This window comes from Stenella coeruleoalba (assembly GCF_951394435.1).
Source record: "Stenella coeruleoalba genome assembly, chromosome: 5".
In the NCBI taxonomy this organism is placed as follows: Eukaryota; Metazoa; Chordata; class Mammalia; order Artiodactyla; family Delphinidae; genus Stenella; species Stenella coeruleoalba.
In genome coordinates, this window is record NC_137150.1 from 54,401,627 (window position 1) to 54,418,714 (window position 17,088).

Sequence of the window (17,088 nt, forward strand, 5' to 3'; positions counted from 1 at the left end):
TATCACATGTAAAATAGAAGCAGCTGCATAGCACAGGGAGATCAGCTCGGTGCTTTGTGACCACCTAGAGGGGTGGGATAGGGAGGGTGGGAGGGAGACACAAGAAGGAGAAGTTATGGGTATATATGTATATGTAGAGCTGATTCACTTTGTTATAAAGCAGAAACTAACACACAATTGTAAAGCAATTATACTCCAATAAAGATGTTAAAAAAACATAGTGGCATAAACCCGTAGTACCCTAAATTCTAAAATACAGTAAATTTTGAAAATGATACTAAAAAAGACCAAAAGAGCTTTTACATTTAGCGCTGGGAGTGAACACAAGAAAACACAAACTTCCAATCTGGGAAAGATAAAGAGGGCAAAGTAGAATTATGCAATTTCTACTTTGATTGAACAACAACAAAAAAATCAAACATGATTAAGAAGCTCATTGAGTTGGGACAAAACCAGAGTCATTGTTTGATTTGTTGAGCTAAAATTTGATGACCAAAGGCACTGAAAACTAACATAGAAGACAAGACACCGAGCAAGAACCAGACTCTTTACAAAAGCCTGTCTCCAGCCTTGGATGATGAATGTCTTTCAAGTTTACTAAATAGTACTTCAGAAGTATTAAGAGTGCAATTTTGAGAAAAACTAAAGAAAGAAGACCTGAAAAATATCATCCTGATATTTCTAAAAGAAGAGGTAATTGGGTAGATTCTAGAAAGTCTAGACTACTATTTCCCAACAGGCAGTCCATTCCATAACTCTGTCAGGACCGTTTCTGCATACCATCAGTATTTGTTTTTAAAAAGAATGTTTTGATTACTTCTATAAATGGAAACCAAGAGTCACTTACTACTAATAGAAATATCATGATGAATATAATGAACCATGTTTTAAAATTCTTTCTAGATGCTCCTGCCTGCCATAACTCTGAGTCTGTGATCTGTTTTTTTTTTAAATCGGAATATTAGCAAGTGTTACTAAAACACGTTAATAAATGCTATTACCAAACTGAGACATCCTTCTTGATGAATATAATTTTATAACTGAAAAGTGAATGAAGGGAATGATTTGACATCCTTTAATTAATATCATATAATTATTCAATGAATAACCATTTAAGTCAGTGTATTACATGAAGTGATTTGAAGTTCAGCTGAAGTCAACTTGAACAACCAGAGTATTATGTCTTGCTTGAGGCAAATACGCCGTAGAAACTACCAGAATCACCTGGGGAGTTTTTAAAATATACCCATGCTCAGGGCCTCCTAGCAGAGCTGCAGATTCAGTTGACCTGGGAGAGGCCCGGGTACCAGCATATTCCCCAGACTCCCAGGCGATTCTAATATACAGCCAAGACTGAGAATGCTGCTCCAGAACAAAACACTCAGTGGAGCAGATTATTTAGCAAATTGTTTGAGGGCTCTTAAAATGAATTATTTAATACTAAAATCCAACTTCATTTTATTTTCTGACATAATTTGGAGACTAATAATCAAGGCAAGATCACAGATATGCCGAATGCTGATTTCAGCAAGGCATTTAACAAATCTTGATTATATTGCAGAAAGATTTTTTTGTATGCTAATTAATAATAGAAGTAGTTTGACTTATATCTGGTTAAACTACAATCCAAAGTATATCTAAAAGGTGTGCAGTGTGTGTGTGTGTGTGTGTGAGAGAGAGAGAGAGAGAGAGAGCGACAGAGAGACAGAGAGAGAGACAGAGAGAGAACGTGTCCTATATAAAGTCTAATCCTCTACTTTGACAATTGTAAAATCTTTATCTGTGAAGTGAATAGGATGCTGACTTGTAAAAACTGTGGTGACATAATATTATGAACAACATATAATTCTTGGCATAACAAAGGTCTACTTTCAAAACAACCTTATACTAAAATAGTGATGCTAATGTTTAATAGAGGGAATAAAGCTGACTCCTGGATTCTGAGATAAAGACTTGGCTATGAAAGGATAGGATAATGGTCTTGCAGTTTAGAAATGTATGTATTAAAAGATGTAGGAATTTAGCAGCTTGCATGTTCCATATGAAACACTGGAGTGTCGTGGCTATTAAGACAAAACAAAACAACCCTCCCTAATGTGAGTTTAGCTGCATCAAAAGAAGAGTAGTCGCCCTATCAGGATATATTTTATTCTCACTCTGTGCAAGTCATACTGGATTTGAGATTCTGGTTTGTCCAAAAAGGAATGAATAAGATAAAGAAGGATCTTGACATGTGGTGATATTAAAAAAAAAAAAATTCAAAGAGCTGGTAATTTTTAACTTGGAAATTAAGTGTGTATGGTGAACACAAGCAGAAAAAAAAAAGGTCGTTTGGCTAAGAACTGACCTCAAATCAAACCTCAAATTGTTGTCATACAATGAATGGCTTGTCCTTAAGGTAAGGACATCTCTTACATCTGGAATTTTCCAACCAAAGAGAGTGACTTCATTTGAGAAACAGCAAAGGTTGGGTGCTGGCAATGTGGTGAGCATTTGTACAGTGTTTCCCCTTAGCTCCCTTACAGGTCTAACGTTCACTTAACATGTGGTTCTGGGGAGCAAGCAATTTGTTTAAGGTTATGAAACTACTTAATATCAGAAATGGAATTACAGGTAGGGGCTTCTAATCCTCTTTTAATATGGACAGTTGGTCTTTCTTGAAGAAAATAGTTATATTTTGCCAATTTATACATTTATCACATTCTCCTTCTATATTCTATTTTAAATGACCACAGAGAGTATGAGAGATGTGGAAGTGAGTTTTCTGGCTTGCAATATGAATTTAACATGTATTGTCAGCTTTCAAATCATAAGTGATTCAGTCTTAACTACATGACTCAAGTATGAGTCATGTATGTAAGTGGGCACATAAAAGGTAAAAAGTACACCTTCTACCATCTTATAACAGTTTATATTTGGCATCTGGGGTAGTGCTTTAAGTTCTATTAGAATGTATTAGTCTGTCACAAAACAAGCTTTAGAAATTATGGCCTTAAGCACGTTCTTCTTTCTGTGAATGAATGAAATATGATTGTTGAAAATAATTTCTTAACAGCTTCCATTTATTTATTTATTTTTTTTAATTTTTTTTTTTTTTTGCGGTACGCAGGCCTCTCCCGTTGCGGAACACAGGCTCCGGACGCGCAGGCTCAGCGGCCATGGCTCACGGGCCCAGCCGCTCCGCAGCATGTGGGATCCTCCCAGACCGGGGCACGAACCAGTGTCCCCTGCATCGGCAGGCGGACTCTCAACCACTACGCCACCAGGGAAGCCCCCATTTATTTTTGAAACCTGTAAACATGCTGTGAAAGAGAAATAAGCTTTGGCATTTCCCTTCAAAACTTCTTCAAATTGTGCATAAATATTGCCTTAGTAAACTAAGCAGGAAATAGCTGTTCTTTGCATGGCTCAGGACCTCCTGACCATAATCAAATTGAATGAGTGAAAGATCTGTAACCCATATCAGATTTAAAGTCATCCAGCTCTCATAAAATGCCTGAGATGTGATTATAAAATGAATTAATTATAATCTTTACAGAGGTGTCATTTGCACATATTTAATTTTGCATGTTTTTGAAGGCTAATAAATCAGGTAAAAAGAAGTATACGCCAAAAGCCTTAACAATTTTTACACTCAGTTAGATGAGGTGTTTTTTCTGTTACTTTAGTAAATAGCCGAAGTTTCTGCCATGAAACTCTATAGTTATTCAAACACTCTAAACAGAATAGTAATATTTAAGTATTTTAAATTATTTGTAACTTTCAGTAGATTTTCACTATACAGTATTTAAATAAATGGGAAAGCATGAGCAATGAAATAAGATATTTTTATATATTCACAAAAATAAACTCCCCCTGTGGCTCTCTACTTTATTAGCCATGTGATTGGGCATGCTACATTTTTGTTCATATTTTCTCATTAAATTAAATAGCACAATGTATGTAAAGTGCTTAAGATAGGCCTGACACTCAGAAAACATTCAATAAGCCTTAATTACTGCTGCTGTCATTGTTAAAACTCTCTCTCCTTTTGATTCTCTAACAAGCGTGGAAGATATATAGTTGGTAAAAAGGCCTATACGATGGAATTTCTCTTTCCTTTTTTACATTAAAATATAGAATATTTCTGTTAAGAACTGAATGCTTGTGTCTTCCTCAAAACTCTTAACTTGAGGGGCTTCCCTGGTGGCGCAGTGGTTGAGAGTCTGCCTGCCGATGCAGGGGACATGGGTTCGTGCCCCAGTCCGGGAAGATCCCACATTCCACGGAGTGGCTAGGCCCTGAGCCATGGCCGCTGAGCCTGCGTGTCCGGAGCCTGTGCTCCGCAATGGGAGAGGCCACAACAGTGACAGGCCCACGTACTGCAAAAAAAAACACAAAACTCTTATCTTGAAGCCCTAGCCCCCAATGTCATGTATTTGGAGATGAGGCATTTGGAAGATAGGTTTAGATGAGGTCATGAGGGTGGGACCTTCATGATGGGGCTGGTGCCCTTATAAAAAGAGAAAGAGTCCTGAGAGCTTTCTCTCCCTCCAGCCTGCTCCCCTAATGTCTGGGTGCTGAGGAGAGACCATGTAAGGACACAGCAAGGAACTAGCTGTTTACAGCCAGGATGCCAGACCTAACCAGACACTAAATCTGCCAGCACCACGATCTTGGACTTCCTGGTCTCCATAACTGTGAGAAAGTCAGTGGTTTAATCCCCCCAGTCCATAGTATTTTGTTATAGTAACTGGAGTGGAATAAGACAATTTCACTCTCCTACTCACTTGCACAGGAACATAGTTATGCACAAAATATAGTATCCAAAAGACTTAATAGACCGTCTATAAAAAAAACAACACTGATTCATACTAGGTAAATACATTTCCTCTACTAATAATGTAGCCTGATCACTGGAGCTGTGCTCCTAAGTCATGCTTCCCACAGGTTATATCCTAAAACGTTACTTGTTACATAGATGTTCTGAAAAAAATATAAATAAAACCCCACAAAGTGTCAATGTCAAGTAAACTTTGGAAACAAGAAGTATAAAAATATTCTTCGGAATCCTGCACTGTAATGTTTTATTATATGTTATAGTTATCCAGAGTTTCCTTTCTTTGGAAAACAGCACCTCAACCTCTTTCCTGAAGTTACTCTCCTCGATTGTGTGCAGTCCTGGCGGAATTATAAATCAAAGGAGCCCTTTATATATAAAAACACCAGATATGTAACCCAAACTAGCCAATTGAATCCTATCTCCTATGGTTTCTAATCTTAATCTGAATGACCCAAGGGCTGCAATAATCAACTGAAAGACAATTGGAGCTCATGCATTCCATGGTGGTGACCGGACAGGATTTGTTATAAGTTCTTACTACCCAGATCCTGGCTTCTCTATTTTCCAAGCCTATTCTCCATCCTTGTCAATTCTGTGAGCTACAAGATATACAACAATTATATCTCAACTCTGTTCAATTTAGGCAATGTCTTTGTTTTACTTGCAGTAAAAGGAAGTTAAATGATAAACACAGACAAAACAAACAAACACACATACAACCTGCCAACAAGCCAGGAAGGAAATATGTGTGTATACGTATGTATCTGTACATCTCTCTCCCTCTCTCTCTCTCTCTTTCTGTCTCTCTCTGTCTATATCTATGTTTTACCCAATATTTCTCAATCTGACTTGACCAAAAATCTCCTCCCCCTCTGCTTCACCCCCCTTATCCCTTAGACATCTATTAGCTCCAGTTAACATGCTTTGAGCAACGTGTTCTGATGAATTAACTGTGTCTGTGAGGAATATGTTGAAACTGAAGAATTGAGTCTGGCATTCCACAGTCCATTACTGCCTCCATCCCATTCACTTCCTCCACTTCTGCACATCATCTTCACTGCATCTAAGTGACTGCATCACATTGCTCAAAAAATCCACACTTACACAAGGAAACTCATTTTGGATTGTCTCATCTGGGCTTTCGCACAGGAATGTAAAGAAGTGCCATCTTTCATTAGGTTAAAAAATGAGATAAGAAACTCACCTAGGTTACTGTGCTTCCTCCCCCTGCTTTCATCTATATTGGCTTAAGGCAGTTAATCAATAAGCAAGGACAAGGGGTGAAAGCATATGGTCTTTGATATTTAATAAACGAATTAGTGGTGGCCCTTGCTTAAGCATATAAATTAATAAGCATTAGGTCCTTTACTTAATGAGGAATTCCCCTTTTAAAACCTGAATGAATTATCGAAAAGACCATGGCATAAATTCAAAGACATTTTCTGACCTTCTAGTCTTCTGGCCAGCATGAATTTTTAACAAGATGCTGTATATCTGGAAGGTCTATTAGAAATTGTTCATATGAAAACTTTGCTTAAAAAAAAAAAAAAGCTAAACTAGTGAGGTAAAGAAAGTACCTAAGAGAGCAAGAGAATATTTAACTTGTGCAATGTTGAAGTTTTGCAAAAAGTTTTTATGATCTCACATTTGCTTTAAAATAATAAGAAATAATAGTTTTATTTTTATTGATTTTATCTCAGATCATATTTTAAAATGTTCAACACTGTAGGAAATAATAGGAACATAACTGTTAATATGTATTTTAAGGGTAAAAGTTATAGGTAATAATAAAAGTTTTCTGTGTTCTTGTATCATATATTGCATTACAAAATTTGTTCATAAATTATGCTTTCCAAGATCTTTAAAGTCAAAACAAAATGTCTTACTAAAATCTGTTAAAAAATATCATATTTTTAACTTAGGATATATTTTAATGAAAAAAAAAAGTAAAAAGGCTTGGTATTGTCTCTAAACAGTTATTCTAATCTCGGTTGTTTGTATCTCAGCAAAGATATTTACAGACCTTTTATTAACCCTGGGGGAAGAGTGGTTAACAGACCACTCTCCTGAGGAAGTACCTAGAAGTGGAATGGCTGGGTTATATGGTAGGTATATATTTAACTTTATATTCTAACCAAGAAGTTTACCAAAGTGATGGTACATTTTACGTTCCCCCCAGTGTGCATGAGAGTTCCAGTTGCTACCCATCTTCATCAACACTCCTTATTGTCGGGTTTTTAAATATGTAGCTATTATAATGGGAATATAGACATACTTATTGTGGTTTAAATTTGCATTTTTATGATGACTAATGGTGCTGAGCATCTTTCCAAGTGCCTATGTATCATACATATATCTTCTTTTGTGAAGTGTCTGTTTTAATATTTTATTTTTAAATTGGGCTATTTGTATTATTATTGACTTGCAAGGGTTCTTTATGTATTTTGGATACAAGTATTTGACAGATATTTGTATTGCAATTATTTTTTCCCATTTCTTTGTTGTTTTTTTTCCATTCCTTTGTTTTGTTTTCAAAGTCTTTCAAAGGGAAATTGTTCTTAATTTTGAGAAAGTCCAATTCATTAATTTTCTGTGTGTGTGTGCTTCCTGTGTGTCTAATACAAGAAACATTTGCCTATTCTAATGTTGCAAGGATTTTCTCTTATGATTCCTCCCAGGAATATTACTATTTTAGTTTTCACAATTAGGTCAAGATACATCTCAATTTTCATAATGTGAGGTAATAGCCAAAATTGATTTTTTTCTAGGAAAACTATGTATAAATATATAGTTTTCCTAGCACCAAATACATGAGAGTCTATTTCTGAATTGCCAATTCTGTCCCACTGATCTAAATATCTTTTTGATAATACCATACTCTTTTGATTACAGTGGCTTTAGAGTGATTCTCTAAATCAGTTAGAAGTCCTCCAACTTTGCTCTTTTTAAAAATTATTTTGTCTATTCTAGATAATTTACATTTTCAATTTGGGGAGAATTGATGTCTTAATTTTGAATCTTCCAATCCATGGATATGATATACCTATTTATTTAGGTCTTCTTTAATTTTCCTGTGTAATGTTTTATAGTTTGCAGTATCAAGTTTTCACAGATCATTCTGGGTATTTGTCACATTTCCATTTGTTCTTTTTTTTTTATAGTTTTTTATTTCTCTTCTTAGAATTTCTTTCTTACTTTTCATTTAATGGTATAAATTTTATCTTATTTATACAGCATGATTAAAATAATTAAAAATTTAAAATTGCTTTTAAACTTTTAAAATTGTTTTAAAATTTTTGTCTGATATTTCCAACATATGGAACATCTCAGCATTGGCATCTCTTGATAATCCTTTCCCTTAAGAATTTTCCTGGTTCTTTGTATGTGGATGAATTTTGGATTATGTTTCAGACATTTTCAGTATGTTGTGAAGACTCTGGGTCCTGTTAAAATCTTCTGATAACTCACCAGTTTCTTTTAGCAGACAATCTGCGTGGTTAGGTTTAGATTGAAAGTTCTGTCTCAGCTTCTGGGGCAGTAATTCTAACAGCAGAAATTCTAACAGCAGATTATGTTTCAAGGCTTTTGCTAGGATGCTTTGAATCTGTCTCATATTTGCCCAACTCAGGGGTAAATTGAATTTGTGTTGGTTCATACACTGAATTAGGGGATCTGCTTTTCCCACACTCTGACTTCTAGGGGCTGCTTTTTCTGGTCCTCTGGCTTAAAAGACAGGTTTCTCTCAGAGTTTCAGTCCTCTGCCCGTTATTGCAGTACCACAGGACTAGGGACACCCTCTGGGCAAGACTCCATCCCCTAAAACTAGAGAAAAAATAATGGGAGTTTCACTTACACACAGATCACACGATCTCCTTTCTTCTATTCTTCTGGCCAGAAGATATTTGTCCCTGAGGGTTTTAGGTTCTTGCACTGCCACCACCGCATTGTCATTCCATGACTGGGGACACCTGTGGGCAGGACCAGTGGTTTATAGTTGGCAATTTGCCTAGTCATATTTTATAGTCTGTTTCTTAATCTCTCTATTGATGTCCACTTCTACTTTTACTAATACTTAAACATTTATTTTATTTTCTGGATCTGATAATACTAATATTTTAAGTGTTCTTTTATCCCCTTCTGTTGTTTGTTTCTTTTCTTGATCCATTAATGCTTGTTTTTAATAATGTACCATTTATGTTGTGATTTTAAAAAAATCATTATCTGACAAATTCTTTGAGACCTTTGGGATGATTTCTGTTTGTTTCTCTCAGCTGTCTGAGGGCACTAACAATCTAAGAATTATCAGCTGAAAATATATTCTCAACTGAAGAGTTTTCAGAAGAATTGAGTGCTATGAATTTAGACCAGAATCTGTGAAGGTGGACTTGTAAAAAAATATATATATGATAAGTCTTGCTTACGGTTATAACAACTTCAGGAAAAGTTTTTTTCCTATTTTATCCTTTCACTAAGAGTTTGCTTTCCAGAGTCTTTGTTTGTTTTAGTAACTACTCAGATTCTTCAACTTGTGTGGGGCCCTTGAAAACATTAAAACCAAAGCGTTATGTCACTAGTGATTTCCAGATGGCCTCAGGAATGGTGGTAGCTTCAATCCTTCCGTACCTTTCTGGACTTTGAGGTTCTTTGCTTATGTTACACTGTCTGTACAGACCAAATCATTGAGGACAACATGAGAATTATTACATTCCACGGGTTATTCCAGTTTTTAGAAATTGTAAGTAGGTACAACCCATAGACACTGTGATACCTGCTTTTACTTATTTTTTCTTAATTTTTCAGAAAATCATTTTGTTTCTTAAGAAAAAGAAATGCCATATCAGACCCTTCAAACTGGAAAGTATATCCTTCTAAGAACAGCCAGAAGGTTAAGTGTATGATTAATATCTTCCTTAAATCATTTGTAAAATGGCCATGGTTATAGCTATGTCTTTCTTAGGAGTCTGCTCAAAAAGAGGAAAACAAGAAGAAATATGAAATAGAATATAAAAACAGAATATTTGTGCTTCTGTATTTATGTAACTTTCTGTGAAGTGTGGTTATAAGTTTATATGGTCATATTCAGGACACTTTCATGAGCACAATAAATGTAATAGAAATATACACAGTTTAATAAGTATTCTGAGATCAAAGGACATAAGTTGAGTGCTTTAGGGAAAAGAGAATGAAAGTAGGTCAGAGCTAAATTTTGATTGAGAGAAAGTTTAAGGAAATCAGAAGCAATGAGTTTCCAGTGTATTTCAAGGAGTTTCTTGAAAGAGAAGTGAAGGTAGGCATATTGGGCATATTGACTTTCTTTCTGTTTTCCTTCTCTTTGATATTCTGCTACTGTGCCAAGGCTTGCAATTGATTAAAATAAAATAAGGTTGAGATATATATATATATATATAAACCCACATATTTAGGCATATGTAAAATATATATTTATATTGAAAAGTATAAGTTAAAGTTATTCTGGAAAAATTGGTTGGGGAGAAATTATCTATAAAAAATATGAGCTCTTTAGTTTTCTTATAAAAGTTTGGAAATTTATAATTCTTATATTTAGGTCATGCCTTATCTCATAATCTAGTGAAGTAGGCAATTAAGTAATTAAGCCCTCCTACAGAGTTTATCTGTTACAATTTCACTGCTTCTGAAAATACTATCTCCCCAATATCTTCATATAAAGTAGTTAACAGTGTATTCAAAAATCCTATGCTTTTGCTGATTCTTTGTGATGTTCTTCTATCAGTTATGAAAAAAGATTTCTTAATCTCCAACTGCAATGTGGATTTATGTCTCCTTTCAGTTCTGTCTACTTTTGTTCCATGTATTTTGATGCTTTGTTATTAGGTGCATACACATTTAGTGTATGTCTTCCTGATGAATTGACCCTGATATGCCTTTTATCTGTTAATGCTTGTTGTCTGCAGGTTTAATTTATTAATATAGTCACCAGCTTTCTTATGCTTACAAAAAGTCAGTATTGCTGGAGAATACTGAAAATTGGCCAAAGATGAGGCTGGTTGATTAAATAAGGATCAGGTCATAGGAGACAGTTTAAGCTATGCAGATGATTTGGAACTTTATATGAATATATTGGGGAGATATTAAAGTCTTTCAGAAGCAGTGAAATTGTAACAGATAAACTCTGTAGGGCTTAATTACTTAATTGCCTACTTCATGAGATTATAAAATAAGGAATTATCTAAATATGGGAATTAGGAATTTCCAAAGTGTTATAAGAAAACTAAAGAGCATTTTGTAGTGCAGGGGTCAGTAAACATTTTTTTTACAAAAGACCACATAGTAAACTTATTTAATTTGTTAGGCCATATAAGGTCTCTATTGCATATTCTTGTTTGTTTGTTTATTTAATAACCCTTAAAAATGTAAATAATGTTCTTACTTGGTGGACCATACAAAAACAGGCTATGGACCAAATTTATCCAGGATCTTAGTTTTCCAATCCCTGTTGAAGTTCTTTTCTTTTTATAACTGTTTAGTAGTCTTTTATTTTTTAAAATACAGTTTGTTTATCCATTCACCTATTGATGGACATTTGATTTGGTTCCAGCTTTTGGCTATTAAAATAAGGCTGGCATAAACATTCATGTGCAAGTCTCTGTAGGGACATTTATTTCCTTCTTCTATGATAAATACTTAGTAGTAAAATGCCTGACAGGTACATACTTTTTAGAAATGACCAAATTGTTTTTCAAATGAGTTGTATACTTTTCTTTTGCACCAGCAATGTATGGGAGTTCCCGTAACTCTACCTTTTAATAAACAATTGATAAGGTCAGTCTTTTTAACATGTAAACATTTTAATAGGTATGTAGGTATATCTTATTCTGGTTTTAATTTTCATGTATCTAGTGTCTAATGATATTGAGCACTTTTCATGTGCTTATTTGCCATTCATTTTTTTTCTTTGGTGGAGAGTGTGTTCTAATCTTATGCTCTTTTTTTTTTGAGTGGGTTCATCCTTCTCTTGGGTTTTGTGAACTCTTTATATCTTCTAGATGTAAGTTTTTTTATCAGATATGTGATTTGTAAATATTTTTCTCAGTCTGCAGCTTGTCTCTTTTTTCTCTTAATAGTATCTTTTGAAGAGGATATTTAATTTTTGTGACACCAATTTTTTTAAATGAATTGTGGTTTTAGTGTCTTATCAAAGAAGTACTTCTCCAATCAAGACATAAAGATGTTTTTCCTTTTTTCTTCCAGAAGTTGTACATTTATATTTTACCTTAAGTCTATGATCAAATTTGAGTTAACAGTTTGATATATGATACAAGGTATAAATTTGTTGTAGTGCAGGTATAATGTTCATGAATTACTTTGCTTTTACATGACTGAACAAATCTGTACTCACAAGTTTTTTTTTTTTTTTTTTTTTTTTTTTTGCGGTATGCGGGCCTCTCACTGTTGTGGCCTCTCCCATTGCGGAGCACAGGCTCCAGACGCGCAGGCTCAGCAGCCATGGCTCACAGGCCCAGCCGCTCCGCGGCATGCAGGATCCTCCCAGACCGGGGCCCGAACCTGCATCCCCTGCATCGGCAGGCAGACTCTCAACCACTGCACCACCAGGGAAGCCCTGCAAGTATTTCTAAAAAACATTTTCACTGAGTATAGAATTTTAGGTTGACAGATTTTTTTTTTCCAATCCTTTGTTACTCTACTGCCTTCTGGCTTACATTATCTACAAAAAGAAGTCTGCTGACATTCTTATCTTTGTTCCCTTGAATGTAATTTGTCTTTTTATTTCTCTGGTTGTTTTTAAGATTTTTGTCTTTATAGATGATTTTAAGAAATTTGATTATCATATGCCTTAGTGTAGTTGGTTTTGTTTTTATATTTCTTGTACTCTTTGTTGAACTCCTTAGATATGTGGATTTATAATTTTTATCGAATTTGGAAAATGTTCAATCCTATCTTATAAATATTTTTTTCTGGCCCTCTTACCCCTGCCTTTTCTTTGGGTACTTTAATTATTTGTATATTTGGCCACTTAAGGTTTTCTCACAGTTCAAAATGCTATATTTTATTTCTTTTCAGTTTTTGCTTGATTTTGGACAATTACTATTGCTTTTTATTCATGTTCATTAATTTTTTTTCTGCAGCATCAAATCTACTCTTAATCATATTTAGTGTTTTATTTCTTTTTTACTTTGGATATTGTTGTTTTCATCTTTAGAATTTTAATGCCACCTCTAAAAATTACTTCATGTTTCTAGTTACCATCCTCAATATTTCTTTTAGAATTCTTGAACATAAGGCAGAGAGTTAAAATGATTGTTTTAATGTACTTGTTACAAATACTATAATCTGGTTTATTTCTGTGTACCTGACTTGCTCATAATTATAGGTTCTATTTTCCTGTTTCTTTGCATAACTGGTGAGTTTTGATTGGCTGTAAAACATAGTATATTTTGCCTTGTTGCATGCTGAATAACATTTATTCCTATAATATTCTTGAGATTTGTTCTGGGACAAAATAAAATTATTTGGAAATGTTTTAATTCTTTCAAGTCTTGCTTATAAAATTATTTTATGTGAGCTCAAGGAAGCATTTAGTCAAGTACTTATTTTGTCCTACTGAAAATGAGCAGGACCCTGTGGCGGCTTCTGGGCATGGAAGCCTTTCAAACACTTGCTAATCAGGGAAGGGAGGGGATGCAGAGACAAGGGAGGAGTAGCCAAGAAATAATAATGCAACCTTGGGGCAGGGTTCTGGTTCTTCCTTCAGGGATACACATAATATCTTTGAGCTCTTTACAGAATGAAAACCCCCAACAAATGGAAGAGGTTAGCATTCGTCATTCCAGAGACCACCTGAGGCCAGATTAAAGGAGCCAGAGAAACTCATTAGGAGGAGACCACTTGAGGCCAGATTAAAAAACTGAAGGCCTTGCACGCACCCTAATCCTAATCAGTGATCCCGCCCTTGAACCATTGCTATAAACCTCCTCACCAAATCCCCCCTTGTTGGGACATGCAACTTTGAGAGGCAAGAGGTCTGTTGTGTCCCCATTTGCCTGGCAAAGCAATAAAGCTACTCTTTTCTACTTTACCCAAAACTCTGCCTCCGAGATTCAATTCAGCACCAGTGCACAGAGCACTGACTTTTTGGCATCACTACTGCAAAGGGAATACTCCTTTGAGTATTCTATGCATGAATTAGGAGGTTTTCCCCTCCACCTGATGGGAATAGGAATACATATACTGATCATTTCTCAGCTGAAAACTCAAGGAAATCTCTCCAGAGCTCTTGGTTTGTGTAGGTGTCTCCTCTTCTGTACTCTATCCTAAGAGTTCTAACTACCTAAGCTTTCCCAGGATCTCAGCCCTATCTTTTTTACCCAAGGAAAATACCAGACTATGTTTGTGTTTTCACTAACAGTGCCACAGCCTAGAAATTCTCCAGGTGCTAAAGCATACCAATCATAGATAGTGATAGAATAGGATAGTTATACAGGTAGTTGTAGAAGTCCCAATAGGGGATTACAGATAGAGAGGGAAACCTATCAGATAGTTATACAGGTAGTTGTAGAAGTCCCAATAGGAGATTACAGATAGAGAGGGAAACTTTGGGAGACCACTGTAAGTTAATGATCAGTTAAGAAAGCTATGGGAATGTCATGGAATGAAGCAGGCTTGCTTAATTATAAAGCCATAAGTAAAAGCACAAGATATGCCCCAGGTCATTAGGTGAAAGAAAAATGTTACCACCCTTCTACCGATTTGAAGAAGTACCATGATAATCTTAGTTTGACCTCATAGAGTGAGACACTCTCCTGCCCAACATGGAGGAGCTGGTGATGTAAGCCTGACATCTACTTGAAGAAGGCAGTCTTTTCCCCCTCCCTTTGATTATAAAATTTCACTTTCTTTTGATTATAAAATTGTAGCCGACTTAATCCTCGGGGCAGAGCCCCCTCGCCTGCCCGCTTGCATCTCTCACAAGCGTTCTATATTAATAAATCTACTTCTTGCCTATCACTTTGCCTCTCACTAAATTCCTTCTGCTCTGAGACACAAAGAACCTGAGCCTCAGTAAGTCCAGACACCAGCTGAGTGATTCTAATTAAAAGACCATGGGTTCAAGTCCCAATCAGGGTTTCAGCTGGGTTGGAGTCCCAACATGTTGGTTCAAGTTCCAATCTGAGGTACATGGTTTCAATAGGGGTAAGCTCATTTATTTCTATACTTTAACCTCACTGCTCTTTGTTGCCTTATGTACAATATTTTAAAAAACATTCTTTCACATTGTCCAGTCTTATAGTTGCTTCAAACAGGCAGTATATTTGGTGTCTCTTACTCTATCTTGGCTGGATGTGGAAGTCTTCCTTTACAAATAGTTTTATAAAAAGTAGTACTTATCTCTTTATTGTTGTGTGGTAAAGAATTTAACTTTGTCCCAAACTGGTCTGACTTTTATCCTTGATTTCTGAGAGAAAATCTCTAAGCCCTTGGAATGTTATGCCTTCTACGAGTGTCTGTGTTGTTCTCGTGTCCTTGGGTCATCAGATAGTCTAACAATATGATTTGGTGGGGGCGGGGGGGCTGGCCATGCTAGGAACACTCACAACGTGATTTAGGGTGGGGCTTTGGGTCTTGTGTTATCAGTTGACCATTGGAGGGACTAAAGACTGAGATCAGTCATATGGACAATTAATCATGCCTACCTGATGGAGCTCCAATAAAATTCTAAACACTGAGCCTTGGGTGAGCTCCTGTGATTGACAATGCCCTGTCCTTGTCATCACACAACAATGCTAGAGAGTAATGCTGTCCTGACCCCACAGGAGAGGAAATTGGAAACTCCACGTTTGAAAGCCTCCTAGACTCTACTTTGTGTGCTTTTCTTTTGATGAATTTAATCCATGTATGTTCATTTTTGAGTTTCTTAAAGACCAAGGCAAAGAGAGAAGTGTGAGATTATAAGATACACAATATCCACAGAATAAAGCACTTTCTTTCCCACAAAAACTGAGATAGCAGAACAATGTGTACTATGAGTCCCCAGGAGGACAGTACCCATCATCTATAGAGTTTGTCACATTTCCCATATTTACCATGAAATAAATTGTGATTCTAAAATTTTAGCAATTATTAAAATAAAGCTGTACTACTTCTAAACAAAATGTGTTAGTGTTGCAATTAATTCTTTGAGAAGAAAATATTTATTACAACCCACAAAATTTTAAAGATACTTATCAAAATTTAGGAATTTCCCTGAAAGAAAAAGAGAGCATGTTATAGCAGCGAAATTGGTAGAGACAAAATCTGAGGAGATTAAAAAAAATCACAAAAAGAACTAAAAAGAATAAATTACACAAATATCTGCCTATCCTAAGTCTCTAAGTTCTCTATTAATGAGTCAAATTTCCTTATATACTTGCAACTCTTAAATAGAAAAAGAACAAAAGACTAATGAGGTCCCTAGGGAACAAAACTGTAATACAGGGAAAGATCTAGCATATTAAATGTAACTTTGTAGATTCACAAAATGCAAATTAGTATCATATGGAACACAACGGTAATGGCATAGGTAGTTAGGTTTTATGAGAAATGTCTGCCATTGCTATTCATACTTCCATCATGGTTAATATGAATAGATGAATGGAAGAGCTTAGTACCTGGCACACAGTATATACTTCATAAATGTTTGTTGCAATGAATGCTACTTTTTCCAATTCTTCTTCCATCATTTCTTTCAGAAAAACTCTAGTTTGAGTAGGAGTGAGAGGGGAAGTATGGAAAACAGAGATTCCAAGGATGGTGAGAGAGAGAATTTGAGAGAGAGAGATAAAGAGACAGAACAAGAGAGAGAAGTGCATGACAGTAATATGTCTTCCATTACTCAGGACTGTCTAAATGTATATATAGATATAAATATCTATATTCTGACATGGGAGATAACACATTATGTATTCAGTCTGAAAAGTTGAAGCTCACTGACTTACTAATATATGCAAGTTATTTGCATAAGGCATTATGTTGAGAGAAGAAATAAAACAAGATTCCCTTTTGTGGCCATCCAGGGGTGAATGTGCTAATGATGTTATCACTGTTGTTGGCATTACATGACTCAACTCACATGGTTGTACTTTACCTGGCCCTATAGGTACTTGAAAAGTACTCTCCTTGCATATATTACCATGATACATATCTTTTCTATCTTCCTCATATATTGAGAAATAATTCATTTAGCCAAAAATAGTGAATTTTGAAAAATGAGTTCATGATTTGGTCAAAAT

At 35.4% G+C, this 17,088-nt stretch overlaps 1 long non-coding RNA gene across 2 annotated transcripts in view; it reads right to left on the reverse strand.

Annotated features, from left to right (window-relative positions):
* The window catches only part of LOC307186891, a 159,201-nt gene that overhangs the window by 32,420 nt on the left and 109,693 nt on the right, over nucleotides 1-17,088 (reverse strand). For both annotated transcript variants that reach the window (XR_013828496.1, XR_013828497.1), the window contains exon 4: nucleotides 8,676-8,790. This is a non-coding gene — a long non-coding RNA (uncharacterized lncRNA). The remainder of the gene's footprint in view (nucleotides 1-8,675; nucleotides 8,791-17,088) is intronic.